The sequence below is a fragment of the Papaver somniferum genome, chromosome 7 (assembly GCF_003573695.1).
Source record: "Papaver somniferum cultivar HN1 chromosome 7, ASM357369v1, whole genome shotgun sequence".
In the NCBI taxonomy this organism is placed as follows: Eukaryota; Viridiplantae; Streptophyta; class Magnoliopsida; order Ranunculales; family Papaveraceae; genus Papaver; species Papaver somniferum.
Genome location: NC_039364.1, coordinates 33,006,040 through 33,027,636, shown reverse-complemented (window position 1 = coordinate 33,027,636; position 21,597 = coordinate 33,006,040). Strand labels below are relative to the sequence as shown.

Below are 21,597 nucleotides of genomic sequence, written 5' to 3'. Positions count from 1 at the left end.
TGTATATTCTGTTTAACTGAATCACATGAAATTTGACCCAACTTCATACCATTGAGCAGAGCAATAAGGATAATTTTATATTCAAATTCGAATTTGCAACATGATAAAACATTCCTGGAATCATAATTATGCCGATTATACTTTTTTAGAGTCTTGTATAAAATATCAAAAGTAATCCAATTTCTACCTATTATTATGATATTACAATCCGGTTGGGTACCCAAAAAAGAAATGATTCAAGGTTTGATCCGTTCTCTATAAATGAGAGAAAAACAGAAAAATCAGGAATAGTATAGAGTTTCTTCTTTTTTTTGCGAGGCAATTTTACCTATAGCTACAGCAACCTATCCATCCGGATATTTCCTATCCCAGCTATAGTTGGGGCAACACAAGAAGTGGTATATCATAATTTCTATTTTAGATTCAAAAAAAGGGAAGCATGATAATTCCTTATAGACATATATGCTAAGATACCTAATTAGGATATCTTTGTAACAATCTATGTTCCGGGGTTTACATATATATATAATTGTTGTTATAATGTAAATTTAATTGAAAAGAATTGATACTGATAAGTATAAGTTGTGTATCAACTTTATTTTGCTGTCGTTGTTAAGGAAACGAAATTTGAGGTCCAAGAAATAATAAAGAAGAGAGCGTTCCTTCTATTTTATATCCGTTTGTTTGGCGGCATGGCCGAGTGGTCAGGTGGGGGACTGCAAATCCTTTTTCCCCAATTCAAATCCGGGTGCCGCCTCATCTACAAAAAATGGGAACGAATTTCTTTTTTTGCTCAGCAGAAGCAATAGATTCTAGAGGAAACCAAAAGTAAAAACCATATTTTGGAGATATATGGGGTAGGTAGTGCTGGATTGTATATTTTATGTTTTTTTCTTATGAAGGGCAACAAAAGAAACTAAAGAATAGGCCTTACTATTCCTACATCTTCCATTAAAAAAGATTTCCTTGATAATACAAAGAAAATCCCTGTGTTGTGTATCTTGCTTGTGGTTAATCCTTCCCTATTCTACCAGAAATCATATAGGAACTTGTTGTGGGTGGATTTTTTGGATAGTTTGATCAATAGCGTTTGGTCATAATCCCTTTTTGACTCTGCACCATAGATTCCACTATTATTAGTGATCAATAATGGACGAATTCCTTCATATTCATAGAGATATGGGACATAATTCACATGGATATAGTAAGTCTTGCTTGGGCCGATTTAATGGTAGTCTTTACATTTTCCCTTTCACTTGTAGTATGGGGAAGAAGTGGACTCTAAAAGCACTACTAATTGAGTTGAGTAATCAAACTGTAGCCATTTTTTCATATATCGTTCTGCAAAGGGATTTTAAATATTAAATATCCATTTAAAAATTATATTGGGTTACAGTAATGGACTATATTAAAAAGAATCTTCCAATCAAACAAAGAAAATAGATGCAAGGAAGAACTAGAATTGGGGTGTTAGTTACATGATGTACATCACATATATGAAATTTATAGATATGTACATATATGAAGATACAAGATACATCTTGTATATTAATCTAGATGAAGCCTATACCTCTTTATACAGTACCAGTACAACTTTAGACAATACAATAATAGAAAGTATGGTAGAAAGAAATTGATATCTTTCTACCATACTACCAGATCTCATATACTGCCGATTCTAGTCCGCTCATTTCATTTAAGACGTGGAATGAAAATCCCTTTTATTTCTTCAATCATTGATAAGAAAAAAGAAGTAAAGCTTCATTCGAATCAATTATTTTGACTGGCTGTTTTTACGTAGATGATAAGTAAAAAAGCAGTAGGAACTAGAATGAACAGCGCAGTAGCAATAAATGCGAGAATATTTACTTCCATAATCCCATCGTTTTTTACTTCACAATAACTCGGGATCTAATCCCATAGAGATGATAAATCTTCTCCTCTAAATTCAATGAAATGAATTGCATCCCAATGTTATTTGATATTGAATCGGATCAATATCATGAATAACAATATCTGAGCTTTCAGATCGATTCATTGTCGAGAATTGAATAGCATAACATAGGAGGAGATTTTATCCATAACGAATCCAAAAAAGGGGATTCTTGATACAACAAAGAATCCCTTTTCTTTTTTCATTCTTTTCTATAACCTACCGTCTTTCGTATACAACCATCTGATGAGGTATCATTTGACCCGTCTTCCATTTCAATTGGTCACAAACCCAAACAGTAGAAATGAAATGGAAAAAAGTGAAGTTCGAAACTAATTAAGTTTGTTATGATATAAATTTCTTGGAAGACAAAGAGGTGTGATAAAGTTGGATTCGGGTATAAAAGATCTCGTTTTTTTATAAATGTACTTTTTTGGAGTTTACTCTTGCTTCGATAGGACTTCTTCATCAAAGAAAAAACAGGAGAGAGAAGAAATATTATTCATTTCCTTATTAAGCAGGGTAGAGCAGATCTTTCTTTGATCTCTCTTTTATAAAAAAAAGCTTCTTTCCTTGGATTGAAACCGGAACATATATCATATCCGAAATTCAGTATGGAAGTGAGATAGATAGATTGTTTCCAATTAGGAATTGAGGTTCCTAAAAATAGGAGCTAGAAAATAAAGAGGTGGTTTTAATAGAATATAAAAAGGATTCTGGCGCGCCAACTCTGTTAAGGTCAAGTTCATTTTGTATCATACAATGAAGGAATCCAATTTGTATGTATGCTCTCGAGAACCGGGTGGGTATTATATTGCATTCCGTGGATCAGAACCAATAGAAAAAGTAAAACCTGTGCGGTATCTCTTGAAATCCTGAATAGGACCCTACCACCAATTGTGCCAATCTAACTCTCCCCACGAATCAGTACTAGTCGAGAATGAATTTGAATTATTGTATTTCTTCGATGATAAAAAAGACTTCCGGTAGGAATTAGATTTTGCTTTCAGTCCTCTCTCTTCACCGAAAATGGAGAAATGAGTTGACGGATTCATCGGATCCTAGGTCGGGACTGACGGGGCTCGAACCCGCAGCTTCCGCCTTGACAGGGCGGTGCTCTGACCAATTGAACTACAATCCCAGGGAAATAAGATGTACAAGATACATATTCTTATTATTAAATTCATATCATATTTCTATTTAGAATCGCTGTGTTGTAACAGAGATAGAAGCGATATGTTGATATTCACATGGGTATGGGCTTTAGTGAGAACGGCACGTATTACTAGTAGTCAAATCATTTCATAATAAATCTTTCGGTGAAAAAGAAAAAAGATTTTTTCTTTACCTCCCCTTATATATTAAGGTTACAGACCAGATCATTAGAAAGTATAATCTATGGGAGCAAATAAATTAAGGATATAACGTAAAAAAGTATTCTTTTCTTTCTTCGTCTGGTTTCTGGAGGCAAAATTTGTTCTATTATCTCATGATGGATCGGCGGATTTTTGGGTCGAGATGGATTTGAACCAGCATAGACATATGCCAACGAATTTACAGTCCGTCCCCATTAACCACTCGGGCATTGACCCAGGAAGAATCCATTTTAGACTTATGGATAAATCCATGATCAACCTCCTTTCGTAGTACCCTACCCCCAGGGGAAGTCGAATCCCCGCTGCCTCCTTGAAAGAGAGATGTCCTGAACCGCTAGACGATGGGGGCATACCCGCCTGATCGCCTACTATACTGATAGTATGAATAGTTTTTTGTAATGCTATGACTAAATTCGAAGAATATTTTCTGCTTTAATTATTCCATCTAATTTATTTTTTCTATAAAAATTGCAGGGTACGTGTCGAATCTCTTCATCAATGAATCGATGAAATATCTTGGATCTACGTCGAATTGTGTCTCAATCAAATGAATCTCATTCTGATGAGGGTAAAAAAATATTTTCGGGGCGGTCTAGGAAAAAAGCTTATTTATATTTTATTTTATCAATATTAATGCACTACATTTTTTAAAGACTTCTAAAAAAATATCTGAAGTAAATTTTTTTTTGATTGGTCCTGAACGGGCCGAGATCTATCTATATGATGTATATTATATACATAGGTACATACAGTAGACTCATAGTGACTGTTGGTTCATTCAACAATTGAATCAAATGAGCCCTTTTAACTCAGCGGTAGAGTAACGCCATGGTAAGGCGTAAGTCATCGGTTCAAATCCGATAAGGGGCTTTTTTCACAAAACTCTAATCTAAGTCTTCGGTTTGGGGCAGAAAATAGAGATATTGTTGCTTTTTGTAAACTCAATGGCAAAAAAAAGGAAACATCCACATAAATATAAAAAAGAAATATAAAAGAACTTATTATTATATAATAAGTTCCTTTATATATTTATAGTAGTATAGTTATAAAGTGGAACATTTGTCTTGATTATCATGATCAGTCATTCCGCTGAGTAGAAGAACTACTATTTCACTTTCGAAATCAACAAAAGAAAAAGTAAGTGGATCTGACCCATTGAGTCATTACTATATGAGCTATTCTGATATTAAAATTCAATAGTAGAGAGAAAATTATAGCAGCGTACCCCCTTTATTTCTTTTTTATTTACTTGGGATACAGAAGAATTTGTCGATATTTCTGATTTAATGTTCTTGTTCCTGAATGCTTCATAGGAATAAATGGCTATTCTGTTCCTATACAGAAAAACATTTCTTCCGAGTCACAAAAACCGTTTATTTTGGAATATCTTTCTGTGATTCCAATATTTCTATTATAAATCTACAATTACAATCTACATCAGATCGTGGTTTCATGTACCAAATATTTCCATATCAAGGCATCCGATCTTTTTGGTTCGACAATGGGATAGAGAACGGATGTGAGAAAGAAAGAGACTTTCATTTCCAGTTTACTATTGTATTTCATTCATTTAGGGACAAGGACAAAAAAAAGGGGGATTTCCCCTTTTTCGGGCAGATAAAGGGAAAAAGGCAATGTCTTTTTCTTTTTTGGTTCGACCTATAAAAAGATATACTCTGGAGCTTAAGATTCAATTGAAGTACAGATAAATCTAAATAACGAAGACAAAAACAAGAGTCATATATAGAATTATATGATAGTACTGTAATAGTTTAATATAGGAGAATTCATATAGAATTTTATGGGTCTTTTCGCAATATCACGAACCAGATCCAAGAAAAGAATAAGATTAGTTGCTGGGGTGGGGGTAGGTCTGAGGAGAAACTGGTGAGAGAGAGAGGAGATAACTTGTTCCTTGAACAGCCCAAAAACACCTCTGATTCCTAAGTCATAAGAAAATTCAGGGTATAGGCAGGAATCGTTGAATCGAGCTCATGGATTTATCTAGGCCATTTATGGTCCAATCTAAGGAAAGGTTTTTTCTCTTCGAAACCCATTGCAAGGGGCGATGGACGAGGAATCATACGTAAATGATAGAACCCTCGTATATCCTAAGAATGCTATGAGGTGCTCAGAAATGGTTGAAGTAGTTGAATAGGAGGATCACTATGACTATATCCCTTGGTAGATTTACCAAAGATGAAAAAGATTTATTTGATACTATGGATGACTGGTTACGGAGGGACCGTTTCGTTTTTGTAGGTTGGTCCGGTCTATTGCTCTTTCCTTGTGCTTATTTCGCTATAGGAGGTTGGTTCACAGGTACAACCTTTGTTACTTCATGGTATACCCATGGGTTGGCCAGTTCCTATTTGGAAGGCTGCAATTTCTTAACCGCCGCAGTTTCTACTCCTGCTAATAGTTTAGCACATTCTTTGTTGCTACTATGGGGTCCTGAAGCACAAGGGGATTTTACTCGTTGGTGTCAATTAGGTGGTCTATGGTCTTTTGTTGCTCTCCATGGCGCTTTCGGACTAATAGGTTTCATGTTACGTCAATTCGAACTTGCTCGATCTTTTTAATTGCGACCGTATAATGCAATTGCATTTTCTGGTCCAATTGCTGTTTTGGTTTCTGTATTTCTGATTTATCCACTAGGACAATCTGGTTGGTTCTTTGCACCTAGTTTTGGTGTAGCAGCTATATTTCGATTCATCCTGTTCTTCCAAGGATTTCATAATTGGACGTTGAACCCATTTCATATGATGGGAGTTGTCGGCGTATTGGGTGCTGCTCTCTTATGCGCTATTCATGGTGCTACCGTGGAAAATACTTTATTTGAAGATGGTGACGATGCAAATACATTCCGTGCTTTTAACCCAACTCAAGCCGAAGAGACTTATTCAATGGTCACCGCTAACCGCTTTTGGTCCCAAATCTTTAGGGTTGCTTTTTCCAATAAACGTTGGTTACATTTATTTATGTTATTTGTACCAGTAACCGGTTTATGGATGAGTGCTCTTGGAGTAGTCGGCCTGGCTCTGAACCTGCGTGCCTATGACTTCGTTTCCCAGGAAATACGCGCAGCGGAAGATCCTGAATTTGAGACTTTCTACATTAAAAATATTCTTTTAAACGAGGGTATTCGTGCTTGGATGGCGGCTCAGGATCAGCCTCATGAAAACCTTATATTCCCTGAGGAGGTTCTATCTCGTGGAAACGCTCTTTAATGGAACTTTAGCTTTAGCTGGTCGTGACCAAGAAACCACCGGTTTCTCTTGGTGGGCCGGGAATGCCCGACTTATATATTTGTCCGGTAAACTACTTGGGGCTCACGTAGCTCACGCCGGATTAATTGTATTCTGGGCTGGAGGAATGAACTTATTTTAAGTGGCCCATTTCGTACCAGAAAAACCCATGTATGAACAAGGATTGATTTTACTTCCCCATCTTGCTACTCTAGGTTGGGGGTAGGTCCTGGTGGGGAAGTTATAGACACCTTTCCATACTTTGTATCTGGAGTACTTCACTTAATTTCCTCTGCAGTATTGGGCTTTAGCGGTATTTATCATTCACTTCTCGGACCCGAGACTCTTGAAGAATCCTTTCCATTCTTCGGTTATGTATGGAAAGAGAGAAATAAAATGACCACAATTTTGGGTATTCACTTTATCTTATTAGGTATAGGTGCTTTTCTTCTAGTACTCAAGGCTCTTTATTTTGGGGGCGTATATGATACTTGGGATCCTGGGGGGGGGGATGTAAGAAAAATTAATAACCTGACCCTTAGCCCAAGTAATATATTTGGTTATTTACTAAAATCTCCTTTTGGGGGAGAAGGATGGATTGTTAGTGTAGACGACTTAGAAGATATAATTGGAGGGCATGTATGGTTAGGTTTCATTTGTATATTTGGTGGAATCTGGCATATCTTAACCAAACCCTTTGCATGGGCCCGTCGCGCCCTTGTATGGTATGGGGAGGCTTACTTGTCTTATAGTTTAGCTGCTTTATCTGTCTTTGGTTTCATCGCTTGTTGTTTTGTCTGGTTCAATAATACTGCTTATCCTAGTGAGTTTTACGGGCCCACTGGGCCAGAAGCTTCTCAAGCGCAAGCATTCACCTTTCTAGTTCGAGACCAACGTCTTGGGGCTAACGTGGGATCCGCTCAAGGACCTACCGGTTTAGGTAAATATCTAATGCGTTCCCCAACAAGGGAGGTCATTTTTGGAGGAGAAACTATGCATTTTTGGGACCTCCGCGCTCCCTGGTTGGAACCTCTAAGGAGTCCAAATGGCTTGGACTTGAGCAGGCTGAAAAAAGACATCTAACCTTGGAAAGAACGGCGTTCTGCGGAATATATGACCCATGCTCCTTTAGGTTCCTTAAATTCCGTGGGTGGCGTAGCTACTGAAATCAATGCAGTCAATTATGTTTCTTCTCGAAGTTGGTTAGATACCTCTCATTTTTTTCTAGGATTCTTCCTATTCGTGGGTCATTTATGGCATGCGGGAAGAGCTCGTGCAGCTGCAGCAGGATTTGAAAAAGAAATTGATCGTGATTTGGAACCTGTTCTTTTCATGACCCCTCTTAACTGAGACAGGAGATCAAATGCCTGAAGTAGGAATCAATTTGATTCCATCATTTGGATTAGGTCATACTTAAAAAGTTTTCCTTTTTACTTTCTTTTTTCTGGATCGGCTAGGTGGGATAGCCGAGCCATTTCACCTTATGATACCAGGTTAAGCCAAAACAATAAAGAAATAAATCTATTCAATGAGAAAAAGGAGAGAGAGGGATTCGAACCCTCGATAGTTCTGAACAAAGAACTATACCGATTTTCAAGACCGGAGCTATCAACCACTCGGCCATCTCTCCGAAAGACAATCTCTATTTTATTTGTATTCCCCCGAATAGAACATGGTCATCTGAGTTGATACCATCACTATCTGTAGAAACATACCAAGTGTTAATCTATAATAGATCGATGATCCAGCATGCCCGTTTGTAAAGTAAATAAAATTTTTTCCTCGACCCCGTGTCTGAATAAAGTGGTAATAAGTTCTATAGGATCCATGGGTTCATGGTCAAATCCCTTCATGATAGAATTTATTAAAACTTTTTGGCTTATAGAGGGATCAAATGGTATAGTTCTGTTGATAGCTTGGAGGATTATAAGCATGACTATTGCTTTCCAATTGGAGGTTTTTGCATTAATTGCTACTTCCTCAATCTTACTGATTAGTGTACCTGTTGTATTTGCTTCTTCAGATGGTTGGTCAAGTAATAAAAATGTTGTATTTTCCGGTACATCATTATGGATTGGATTAGTCTTTCTGGTAGCTATACTTAATTCTCTCATTTCTTGAACTTCGTCAGTATTTCCCAGATAAGAAAATGACCCCTCCCTCGAACCCCTTCGAGTTGTGAGACACATTAAAATTCAATACAATAAAAGAGAAGTCTCAAAAAAACGGGGGGAGGGTTCAAAGTCAAACCTCTTGACTGAAAAAAAGAATTGAATTCTAAATTAAATTCTAATATAATTAATATAGTAATTTTAGAATATGATAATTATAATCGTCCTGCACAAATATGATCCAGACATGATATAACATACATATGTTATGCACACATATACGTGCATATCAGGAACGAAAAAAATGCGGATATGGTTGAATGGTAAAATTTTTCTTTGCCAAGGAGAAGGCGCGGGTTCGATTCCCGCTATCCGCCTAAGCTGAAGTAATGTAATAGGATAAATGATTGGGTATAGTTGACCACGATAGTGTAGTGGTTCTATATTTACCCTTCTTTTCCTCCCATCCCAGAGGAAAAAAGGGCATAAATTACTAGTTAATAAAGTAAAACCTAAATTTTTGGCAAAAAAATGATCTTGCGGGGACGGGATTTGAACCCGTGACCTCAAGGTTATGAGCCTTGCGAGCTACCAAGCTGCTCTACCCCGCGCGGACGCAAATAGCTGAAGACTAATAGATAAACAAGGGTTGTATGTGCCCCTCTACCATATCTATACAAATAGAATAACCCATTTATACATAATGGTAAAGGGGCCCTCTATGATCATCGATCATAGAGATCCATAGAAACATGAAGGAATGTTTTGATCCTTACCAACTCGATCTTGTTGCCCCCGGCAACAAACACGCATGAACCATTTCACGAAGTATGTGCCCGGATAACCCAAAGTCTCGATAGTTAGCTCTTGGTCTTACGGTCGAAAAACAACGTCGACGAAGACGTGTAGGTGCACTATTACATGGTGGGGATTGTAATTTTCTATAAATTTCCCATTTGTCACTCAATGATGGAACTTTGCTTAGTTCCTTTTTTAAGGATTGGCGAATCAAATGATATTTCTGTTCCAACTTATGCCTCGTCTTCTCCCTCTGAATCAAACTTTGCCTTGCCATAATGGTTCAGTTCCTATTATTATCAATGATACAAGTCGGATCCTAGATGTAAAAATATTAAGAAGGTGGGCCTCCTTCTCCATCGAAACATAAAATTAATTGTCGCTGATACAGGATATTTTAAAAAAGGAATTAACCGAATTTTCCCGATGTAGAGGCAATCAAGAAAGCTGCATAAGTAAATATATAACCTACAGAAAAGTGAGCTAATCCAACTAATCTTGCTTGCACAATGGAAAGAGCCACTGGTTTATCTCTCCACCGAATTAAATTAGCCAAAGGTGTGCGTTCATGAGCCCATGCTAAAGTTTCAATAAATTCCTGCCAATATCCACGCCAGGAAATTAAGAACATAAATCCAGTAGCCCAAACAAGATGTCCAAATAGGAACATCCACGCCCAGACGGATAAACTATTCATACCAAACGGGTTATATCCGTTGATAAGTTGTGAAGAGTTTAACCATAGGTAATCTCTTAACCACCCCATCAAATAAGTGGAGGATTCATTAAACTGCGAAACGTTACCCTGCCATAATGTGATGTGCTTCCAATGCCAATAAAAAGTAACCCATCCAATGGTATTTAACATCCAAAAAACCGCCAAATAAAATGCGTCCCAAGCCGAAATATCACAAGTACCGCCTCGTCCCGGACCGTCGCAAGGAAAACTATAACCAAAATCCTTTTGATCTGGCATTAACTTGGAACCACGTGCATCTAAAGCACCTTTTACTAAGATCAATGTAGTTGTATGTAAACCTAGAGCAATCGCATGATGAACCAAGAAGTCGCCAGGTCCTATTGTTAAGAATAGTGAATTACTATTCTCATTAATAGCATTTAACCAACCGGGCAACCATATGCTTTGACCTGCATTGAATGCTGGGCCATTCGTTGAAGATAAAAGTACATCGAAGCCATATGAAGTCTTACCATGAGCAGACTGTATACATTGGGCAAATATGGGTTCGATCAAGATTTGTTTCTCCGGAGTACCAAAAGCAAGCATGACATCGTTATGAACATAAAGTCCCAAAGTATGGAACCCCAGAAAAAGGCTGACCCAACTTAAATGGAATTTGATAGCTTCTTTATGGTCTAACATTCTTGCCAATACATTATCTTCATTCTGCTCCGGATTGTAATCTCTAATGAAGAATATCGCTCCATGAGCAAACGCCCCTATCATTATAAACCCTGCGATGTATTGGTGATGACTATATAACGCAGCTTGAGTAGTAAAGTCTTGTGCTATGAGTGCATACGCGGGTAAAGAATACATGTGTTGAGCTACCAAAGAAGTAATAACTCCTAATGAGGCTAGAGAAAGCCCTAATTGAAAATGAATCGAGTTATTTATTGTGTCATAAAGACCCTTATGGCCACGTCCTAATCGACCCCCCGAAGGAGTGTGTGCTTCTAAAAGATCTTTCATACTATGCCCAATCCCGAAGTTAGTTCTATACATATGACCAACAACGAGAAAAAGAAATGCAATAGCTAAATGATGATGAGCCATATCGGTCAACCACAAACTTTGCGTTTGTGGATGGAATCCCCCGAGAAGAGTTAGAATGGCAGTTCCCGCCCCTTAGGCGCTACCAAATAAATGACTATCAGAATCGGGGTTTTGAGCATAAAGATTCCACTGACCTGTAAAAAGTGGGCCTAAACCTTGAGGATGTGGTAATACATCTAAGAAATTATTCCATCTAACGTACTCCCCCTGGATCCAGGAATAGCGACATGAACTAAATGCCCCGTCCAAGCCAAGGAACTTACTCCGAAGAGTCCTGACAAATGATGATTTAGACGAGATTCAGCATTTTTAAACCACGAAACGCTTGGTTTCCATTTCGGTTGCAGGTGTAACCAACCCGCAATTAAGGATATGTCAGAAATAAATAATAAAAAAAGAGCCCCGGTATAAAGATCTTCATTAGTGCGTAAGCCAATTGTATACCACCACTGATAAACACCAGAATAGGCAATATTCACTGGTCCGAGAGCACCCCCTCGAGTAAATGCTTCCACCGCCGGTTGACCAAAATGAGGATCCCAAATTGCATGCGCAATCGGTCTTACATGTAAAGGGTCTTTTACCCATGACTCAAAATTTCCTTGCCAAACTACATGAAATAGATTTCCGGAAGTCCAAAGAAAAATTATTGTTAACTGCCCGAAGTGAGAAGCAAAAATATTCTGATAAAGACGTTCCTCAGTAATATCATCATGACTCTCAAAGTCATGTGCGGTAGCAATACCAAACCAAATACGACGAGTAGTGGGGTCCTGGGCTAAACCTTGGAAATCTTAATGCCATAATGCTTTTCAAATCCTCCTATCCATTATCCTACTGCAATAATTCTTGCTAAGAAGAACGCCCATGTTGTGGCAATTCCACCCAGAAGGTAATGGGTTACTCCTACAGCACGTCCTTGTACAATGCTCAAGGCTCTAGGCTGAGTAGCAGGAGCAACTTTTAATTTGTTATGAGCCCAAACGATGGATTCAATAAGTTCTTGCCAATAGTCGTGGCCGCTGAATAGAAACATTAAACTGAAAGCCCAGACAAAATGAGCACCTAGGAAAAAAAGACCATATGCAGATAATGAAGAACCATAAGACTGAATTACCTGGGATGCTTGTGCCCATAAAAGTCACGGAGCCACCCATTAATAGTAATGGAACTCTGCGCAAAGTTTCCTCCCGTGATATGAGTTACCACTCCTTGATCGTTTATACTACCCCAAACATCTGACTGCATTTTCCAACTGAAATGGAATATTACTACCGAAATTGCATTGTACATCCAGAATAGACCTAAGAATACATGATCCCATGCGGATACTTAACATGTTCCCCCTCTTCCAGGTCCGTCACAAGGGAAACGAAAACCCAGATTTGCTTTATCAGGTATCAAACGGGAACTACGAGCAAATAGAACACCTTTCAGTAGTATTAATACTGTTACATGGATCGTAAATGCATGAATGTGATGTACCAAAAAATCCGAGGTTCCTAATGGAATAGGTAATAAAGCTACTTTACCGTCTACTGCTACTAAACCACTACCCCCCCAAGTCAAGCTGGTGCTTGTTGTTGCACAAGGAGCTGTTGCACCAGGTGCTAAAGCGTGAGTGTTTTGTACCCATTGAGCAAAGAAGGGTTGTAATTGAATTGCGGTATCTGAAAACATATCTTGCGGACGCCCTAAAGTGCTCATGGTATCATTATGAATATACAAACCAAAACTGTGAAAGCCTAGAAATATACATGCCCAGTTGAGATGCGATATGATTGCATCGCGGTGCTTAAGGACACGATCTAATAGATCGTTGTATCGAGTAGTTGGATCATAATCTCTTACCATAAAAATGGCTGCATGTGCAGCAGCACCAACTATGAGAAATCCACCGATCCACATGTGATGTGTGAACAACGAAAGTACTGTACCATAGTCAGTAGAGAGATATGGATAAGGAGGCATGGCATACATATGGTGAGCTACAACAATGGTTAAAGAGCCTAACATAGCTAAATTAGAGATAATTGAGCATGCCATGACGTTGTTAGGATTTCATATAGCTCTTTATGGCCCTGGCCTGTAAATGGACCTTTATGAGCCTCTAAAATATCTTTCAGGCCATGACCAATCCCCCAGTTAGTCCTATACATGTGACCGGCTATCAGGAAAAGAATTGCAATAGCTAAATGATGGTGTGCAATATCGGTCATCCATAGACCCCCTGTTACTGGATCTAATCCTCCACGAAAAGTAAGAAATTCGGCATATTTTGACCAATTCAAGGTGAAAAACGGGGTTGCTCCCTCGGCAAAACTTGGATAAAGTTGAGCCAAAAGATCCCGGTTCAAGATAAATTCATGGGGAAGTGGGATCTCCTTAGGATCTACTCCAGCATCTAGAAATTGGTTAATTTGTAAAGAGACATGTATTTGGTGTCCCGCCCAAGAAAGAGATCCAAGTCCTAGTAACCCCGCTAAATGGTGATCCAACATGGATTCTACATCTTGGAACCAAGCCAACTTTGGAGCATCTTTGTGATAATGGAACCAACCAGCAAAAAGCATTAACGCTGCAAAGACCAATGTACCAATTGCAGTACAATAGAGTTGTAATTCACTAGTTATTCCAGACGCTCTCCAAATCTAAAAAACCCAGAGGTTATTTGTATTCCTCGGAAACCACCACCCACATCACCATTCAATATTTCTTGGCCCACGATCGGCCAAACCACCTGAGCGCTGGGTCTAATGTGAGTAGGATCGCTTAGCCATGCTTCATAATTGGAAAAACGGCCACCGTGGAAATACATGCCACTCATCCAAAGAAATATGATGGAGAGTTGACCGAAATGGGCACTAAATACTTTTCGGGAGATCTCCTCCAAATCACTGGTATGGCTATCGAAATCGTGAGCATCGGCATGTAGGTTCCAGATCCAAGTGGTAGTATCAGGGCCTTTAGCTATTGTTCTTGAGAAATGACCTGGTCTGGCCCATTCCTCGAAAGAAGTTTTTACGGGATCCCGATCCACCAAAATTTTAACTTCTGGTTCCGGCGAACGAATAATCATTGAGTCCTCCTCTTTCCGGAAAACACATACAAAGAGACCTGCCAACAGTCAAGTAATTAGTGAACTTGTGAAATCTATTTATAATTAGTTCCTTTCCTTCCTATCTCCCAGTTATTTATTTTGTTTAGTTATTTACTAGAGCAATTATGATCTGGAAGTCGATCCGGGGCAAATGTTCGGATCTATTATGACATAGCCATGAGGCGCTCAACGGACCTTTATAATATTTGAAAATCCTTTCCCGGCTTCGACTTGACACAAAAACTCTTTTTTTTTATTCATATGCAAATTACAGGTGCTTAGATGGATCTACTTCGTATCTTACATGGAACTATGACTATTGCTCGATTCCAAATCACTTCATTGGGGCAGTCATGAATAAGACCCCAGTATCCACATTCAAAGGCTTTTTAGTTTGAATAGCAAAAAGGGATGTATGATGTACTGTAGTCGGGTATCATTTATGCCTACGAGGTACTAGAAGAAATAGAACAGAACAATCTTAGAAGGGATACAATGAAATTCCTTGATTAGCTCTTCCCAGAGGAAAGATCTATTTTATTTTACTGACGGATAAAAAGAGTGTTCTTATTCAAACCGCCGCGTGATCTTCAACCAATTATGCGCTTCAATATAATTAGCTGGAGTAAGCGCTATAGCTTGTTTCCAATACTCAGCCGCTTGATCGGACCAAGCTTCCGCAATTTCAGAATCTCCCTGCCGAATAGCCTGTTCTCCTCGGTCGGAATAGGTGGGTCGATTCCTTCCCTTAGAACCGTACTTGAGAGTTTCCTACCTCATACGGCTCAACAATCAATTATTTTGGTGTCCCATATTAATCGACCCTATACTAACTAAATAATATTTTTCATAAATCTATCCCATTTTTGTTTCTCGGGTTAACCAGAAGGGGTTAATTATATTTACATAAGTTTTAAACTTGCATTTTTATTCAAAATAAGTTTTATCTTTTCTCCTACCTTCAGAAAAACGAAACCCACTATCCTATCTTTTTATGAAAGGTAACTATCTCAGTTTCATTTTCATATAGAATCTTTGAAAAAGACTTTCCTCTCTAAGAAAGAAAGGACTTACTATCTTTGGGATCTGATGCTACACCGCTGCTCAATACCTTAGTGGATCAACTCTATTACATAAGTTGATTCCTAAATTATATCTCATATCATGACATAAGTAAGCAGTTTTTTCTTATTGTATCGGCCAAAAATTTCACTAATTGATCTTTACGGCGCTTCCTCTATCAATTAGATCTTTTATCTATCCATAGAATATAGTATTATAGGCATATCCATTTCTTCATTTTTTTGCTTTTATGAAGTCTCTTTCTTTGCTACAGCTAATAAAAATCGTTGCTTTGTACGATACATATGTAGAAAGCCTATCCTCTAGTATTTAATAGCGTATTTTATCTTTCTTTCCCTCTTTCTATAGTGGAGATAGTCGCACGTAATGACAGATCACGGCCATATTATTAAAAGCTTGTGGTAAGAATGGATTTCATTCTGATGCCCGGAAATAATATTCCAAAGCTTTTGTATGTTCTCCGTTACTTGTGTGGATAAGGCCTATGTTATACGGTATATAACTTCGATCATAGGGATCAATTTCTAGTCTCATAGATTCATAATAATTCTGTAAAGCTTCCGCATAATTTCCTTCGGATTGAGCTGACATCCGTTGCGGTCGTTCATTCTATTCAAAGAATCCCCGTTTCAGAACCGTACGTGAGATTTTCATCTCATACGGCTCCTCCCTTCTGTGCATAATGGACGATAATAATCCATGGAACCAAAAGAATATCGAAATATTCTCATTATGAACTGACAGGGACTAGTGTTTTTACAAGAAATATCTAGTCAGCCTTCCTGCAAGAGGTCTTTTCTTAACACTAATCGTGTTGTTTCTAGATAGAAAAGGTTACTCCAACAATTTCATTGTCCTCAACGCCCCCTATTTCCAGGAATTAGTCACTTCAACAGTCTTTGATGGTTATATAGGTATCCAAAGTACAAATGAGATGGATGTTTGTTGTCCCAACCATTCTTGTTAGTTCCGATCCCGATAAGGAAAGGGATAATTTATAACAAAGTTTTTTTTGTTGATTCCTAGGTGTAGTGCTTCTTCCCCTATGTCGCCTATTGGTTGGTACTGATGGAGTAGGATTGACCTCTAATACAGAAAGAACCTATAGGTGTAACCTTTCGTTCAATACTAGATTAGAAAATTGAAGCATCTGAGGCTGCATCAATCGGGGATACACAATAGAAGGAATTGTTCTATTTCCAAACTTCACCTTCAAGAAGCATAGATTTTTTTAAGGTTTATTTCAATAAACGCGTTTCGCTTTATACCGAATCCAACCCTGCGTGCCTTTACTCGTAAGACAGAGAACACTAAATATAATCAAATCACACCATCTCTATAATAGGTAAATGCCTCTTTTTCTCCGGAAGTTGTCGGAATTATGCGTAATAAGATATTGGCCACAATTGAAGAGGTATTATCAATAAAATTTCCATTTATCCGTGATCTAGGCATAGTTCGGAATCCATTCTATAATTCTTCTCATTACCTCGCATGGGAAAAGAATCCCACAAACAAAGGAATTGTACAGGACGAAATAACATAAAAAAATACTCGTTCTAAACATGAAATTAATATTTCCTACAGATTATGATAACTCGAGAAGTTTTTTATTGGATTATGATTCAAAGAAGGAAAAAGAATAGAATAATCTTTCTATGATCAAAATACCACCCATCCGTTTTCATATTTCAAATTGTTAGAATCGGTTGGTCGTACCTATACTGCAAAAATAAATATGAATGGCTCGCTATTGACCCGATTTCTGGGTCATAATCATAAAATTTTGTAGGAGAGATGGCCGAGTGGTTGAAGGCGTAGCATTGGAACTGCTATGTAGGATTTTGTTTACCGAGGGTTCGAATCCCTCTCTTTCCTTACCTTTGCCTAATTCAAGAGAGTTATTGACCACAATGGATCAAATAACAAACAAACAAGGAATAGGATTATTCCAAGAGGTAGACCTTTCTTTGAAATGAATTCTCTATTCCTAATTGGGGTGGTACGAAAAATATTGATAAAGGGTAGCCAAGACATAAAAATATCCCCGCGGATCCATTTATGATACATGAAATGGGAAAAATATCCGGATCACACCCTTTAGCTTCGGTCAATTTACTTCGGTGAAAAGGGGGCAAAATTCTCCGAATCCTTGCGTTGCTATTTGAGTTAGGTTCAAGTATGACGGGAATAATATTCTACGACCAGCAATTCGTTTATTTTCAAGCCGACCCACTTACTATCTATTATTTGATTGACTAACCCTTTATATTGGGATGAATGAAGAGTCAAATGTTTTTGGCAATTCTTCATGGGAGGATGAATCAAGATAATTTTGAATCAGAGCTTTGGATTTTTGTTCATCCCTCGTCGTAATAATATATCGGGGTTTGCAGCGATAACTTGGTATATCTACTATATGGCCATTAACTAAAATATGTCTATGGTTAACTAATTGCCGAGCTCCAGGAATGGTCGAAGCCATACCCAATCGAAAAAGTATGTTATCCAAACGCATTTCAAGTAATTGTAGTAAAACTTGACCAATTGACCCTTTGGCTTTTCCGGCGATACAAACATATTTAAGTAATTGTCGCTCTGTCAGACCATAATGAAACCACAATTTTTGTTTTTCTTCTAGACGAATACGATATTGAGACTTTTTCACAGAACGCGATTGATTTCTAAGATCATTTCCGGCTTTAGGCCTTTTACTAGTTAGTCCTGGTAAAGCCCCCAGACGGCGTATTTTTTTGAAACGAGGCCCTCGGTAACGAGACATAAAAACTCCTTTTTTTTATTTACAGAATAAACCTAAATTAAGACTGAACTAAACGATAAACGAAAAAAATATACTGAAGTTAAGTACTGTACTACAAAGAAGAATGAGATGAATTGTATCAATATTCAGACTCTTTTGTATATATAGCAAGGTAAGGAAACTTTGTCTTAATTTGTTCTGTAGAGATCTAACCAACCGCTCGAATCTGTTTTTTATTCATAGTTGGAAGTTCTTACGACATAATAGATCCGCTATTTTTGAGAAAAGGAAAGAAGTCTTTTCAATATTCCTTGAGTTCAAGGAGACATTATTAATCATGAAATAAATTATAAAATAGAACAAAGAGAGAAAATCCGGCTATCGGAATCGAACCGATGACCATCACATTACAAATGCGATGCTCTAACCTCTGATCTAAGCGGGCTCACATAACAGAAATTGTGTTGTGTATAGGAATTCAGTCAACTACTTAGCTCTTAGCTATTCAAAATAGATAATGAATATGAATAGAGAAAAAATGAATACTGAATAGAATGTTATTCTATAACAATATAATATAACATAAGAATTAATATAACGATAAATAGAGTGATATATGATATCAAAATTTTCAATGGGAAGAAATTCTACATTTTTCTTTTCCATGATTCTCTTTTATATTTATAATTTATATGAATATGATTATCAATATCTTAATTCTAAATTATTAGAATTTAAGAAAAAATATGGAATTCTAAAAAAAGAATCGAACGTTCAAGTATTTAAAATCGGGTTGGAAAAGTGCGAGGAAGAGAGGAATATATATGTGGTATATATCCATCCATATTGAATTGCGGATACATCAATGATAGAATCATTTCTGATTAAACCAAATGTAGGTCCTTCAATATAGAAAAAGGGGTAAATAAGAAAGAAATCAAAGGAGGAGTAAAGAGATAAATTTTTTAGATAGATAAGCTGTATCTAATGAATTCAACGGTTAAAGGTTCCAGCATAAACGAAATAAAGAAGGGGATGGCATCCCAGCGAGATCTTCGGCTCAAACTAAAAAGGGGATATGGCGAAATCGGTAGACGCTACGGACTTGATTGAATTGAGCCTTGTTACGGAAACCTACTAAGTGATAACTTTCAAATTCAGAGAAACCCTGGAATTAAAAATGGGCAATCCTGAGCCAAATCCTGTTTTCAGAAAAAAAAATTAAGGGATTTCTGAAAGCGAGAATAAAAAAAGGATAGGTGCAGAGACTCAATGGAAGCTGTTCTAATGAATGGAGTTGACTGCGTTGGTAGAGGACTCCTTCTATTCAATTTGAATTTAAACTCCATAAAGAATGAGGGATAAACCTACGATACGTACGTTACGTACTGAAATATCAAAGTTTCTATTAATGTCGCCCTAAAAAAAAATTTACATAAAAAAAAGGAATAATTTTTGTGAATCTATTCCAAGTTGAAGGAAGAATCGAATATTCAGTAATCAAACCATTCACTTCATAGTCTGATATATATTTTGACGAACTGATTAATCGGACGATAATAAAGATAGAGTCACGTTCTACATGTCAATATCAATACAGACAACAATGAAATTTATAGTAAGAGGAAAATCCGTCGACTTTATAAATCGTGAGGGTTCAAGTCCCTCTATCCCCACAAAAAGGCCCGTTTTACTCCCTAACTGTTTATTTATACTTCTACTCTTTTTTCTTTTCCGCAGCGCCCGAAAATTAGCTATATTTCTCATTCACTATATTATTTCACAAAAGGATCGGAGCAGAAAAGCCTCTCTTGTATCACAAGTCTTGTGGTATATATGTACAACGGAAACTCTATGATCAAGGAATCCCTGTTTGAATCATTCACAGTTCACATCATTATTTTCAACTCTAAAAGTTTTCTTTTTTGAAATTTCTGGAAATTCCAGGGCCTGGGTAAGATTTTGTAATGCTTTTTTATTCTCTTGAATTGACATATACCCAAGTCCTCTAGTAGGATGGGGATGGTGCCTCAAGAAGGGTTGGGATAGCTCAGTTGGTAGAGCAGAGGACTGAAAATCCTCGTGTCACCAGTTCAAATCTGGTTCCTGACATTGAGTATCTACTGTTAAGTTCCTGCCATTGAGCATCCATTATTAACCACAGGTTAATAATAGATACTCATACAAATTCGATATGAACCAGCATACATACATGCTTTCGTCCGAATGTCTAGAGAGAGAAAATCCTACCCTTTTTCTTAAAGTCTGTATAAAAAAAGGAAAAGAATAAGGGAAAAGAAAAAATACAGGTTGAGTAAGAAATTAGTCTAAAGATAAGAAGTGGGCCTTTATTATATGGATCTCGTCGTTCTTTTTTTGATTATATGGCATGGCGGGTTCCTCCTAACATTCTAAATATTAATAGTGAAAAAAAGAATTACAATATGAAGTTAGTTGCTTCTAAAAACCCAATACTATATATAGTCTCGAGGGGTGTGGAAAGATCCGACTAGACAATGTGAAATTAAGATCCAGTACAAGTGGAATCCTATCCTCTTTTATTTCTTCTTTTTTTCATATTCCATTTCATTATTCCCCTTACGTGACTTTCGAGAGCCTATCTAAGTGATGTGCGCGGTACAAAGTTCATGGTACAGAACTCATTTTATTCATCTTATTAGCCCGGCTCGCCCGAAATAAATAGAATATCTTCCAAATTTGGGAATCTCAATGAGGACCTATTTTTTTGCGCATCCATATCCATATATAGGAAAAAGAGTTCTATTACTCTAGAAGAGACTGTAAAAAATTTCCTTGGATATCTCGCGGCGTAAAAGGAAAATTAGGTTTTTACCATTCAATGAGCATCTTGTATTTCATATAATTTTGGAGCAATATAATCCTTACGTAAGGGCCATCCTATCCAACTTTCAGGCATCAAAATACGTTTCAGGCGTGGATGATTATCATAAGATATTCCCAACATATCATAAGATTCCCGTTCTTGGAAATCCGCACTTTTCCAAATCCAAAAAACAGATGGAATTCTGGGATTTATCCTTGGGGCAAATACTTTTATGCATACCTCCTCTGGCTGATCCACACCATACTCTATTCTCGTAAGATGATACACACTAGCTAAGAGTCCGCCTGGTGCTACATCATAGGCACACTGAGAGCGTAGATAATTGTAACCATATACATATGAAATGACAGCAATGGAATGCCAATCCTCGGGCTTTATTTGTAAAGTTTCGACTCCTTGGTAATCGAAGCCTAAAGATCTATGAACTAACCCATGCTTGACTAGCCAAGCAGACAAACGACCCTGCATTTTTTTAATCTCTCCCAGATTTTCATTTGTATAAGTAGTTCACGTTTACGACGAA

The 21,597-nt window shown here is 37.4% G+C and overlaps 5 non-coding genes and 1 pseudogene across 5 annotated transcripts; 3 read left to right on the top strand and 3 right to left on the bottom strand.

Moving 5' to 3' along the window:
- Positions 1-3,000: 3,000 nt before the first annotated feature.
- TRNAD-GUC lies at positions 3,001-3,074 on the bottom strand. Its single transcript has one exon. It is a non-coding gene; the product is annotated as a tRNA-Asp (tRNA).
- A 1,033-nt stretch (positions 3,075-4,107) lies between these two features.
- On the top strand, positions 4,108-4,179 carry TRNAT-GGU. Its single transcript has one exon. It is a non-coding gene; the product is annotated as a tRNA-Thr (tRNA).
- A 4,795-nt stretch (positions 4,180-8,974) lies between these two features.
- Positions 8,975-9,045, top strand: TRNAG-GCC. The gene has a single exon. It is a non-coding gene; the product is annotated as a tRNA-Gly (tRNA).
- Positions 9,046-9,205: 160 nt separating this feature from the next.
- On the bottom strand, positions 9,206-9,279 carry TRNAM-CAU. The gene has a single exon. It is a non-coding gene; the product is annotated as a tRNA-Met (tRNA).
- A 7,027-nt stretch (positions 9,280-16,306) lies between these two features.
- Positions 16,307-18,229, bottom strand: LOC113294499 (annotated as a pseudogene).
- A 2,018-nt stretch (positions 18,230-20,247) lies between these two features.
- TRNAF-GAA lies at positions 20,248-20,320 on the top strand. The gene has a single exon. It is a non-coding gene; the product is annotated as a tRNA-Phe (tRNA).
- Positions 20,321-21,597: the final 1,277 nt, after the last annotated feature.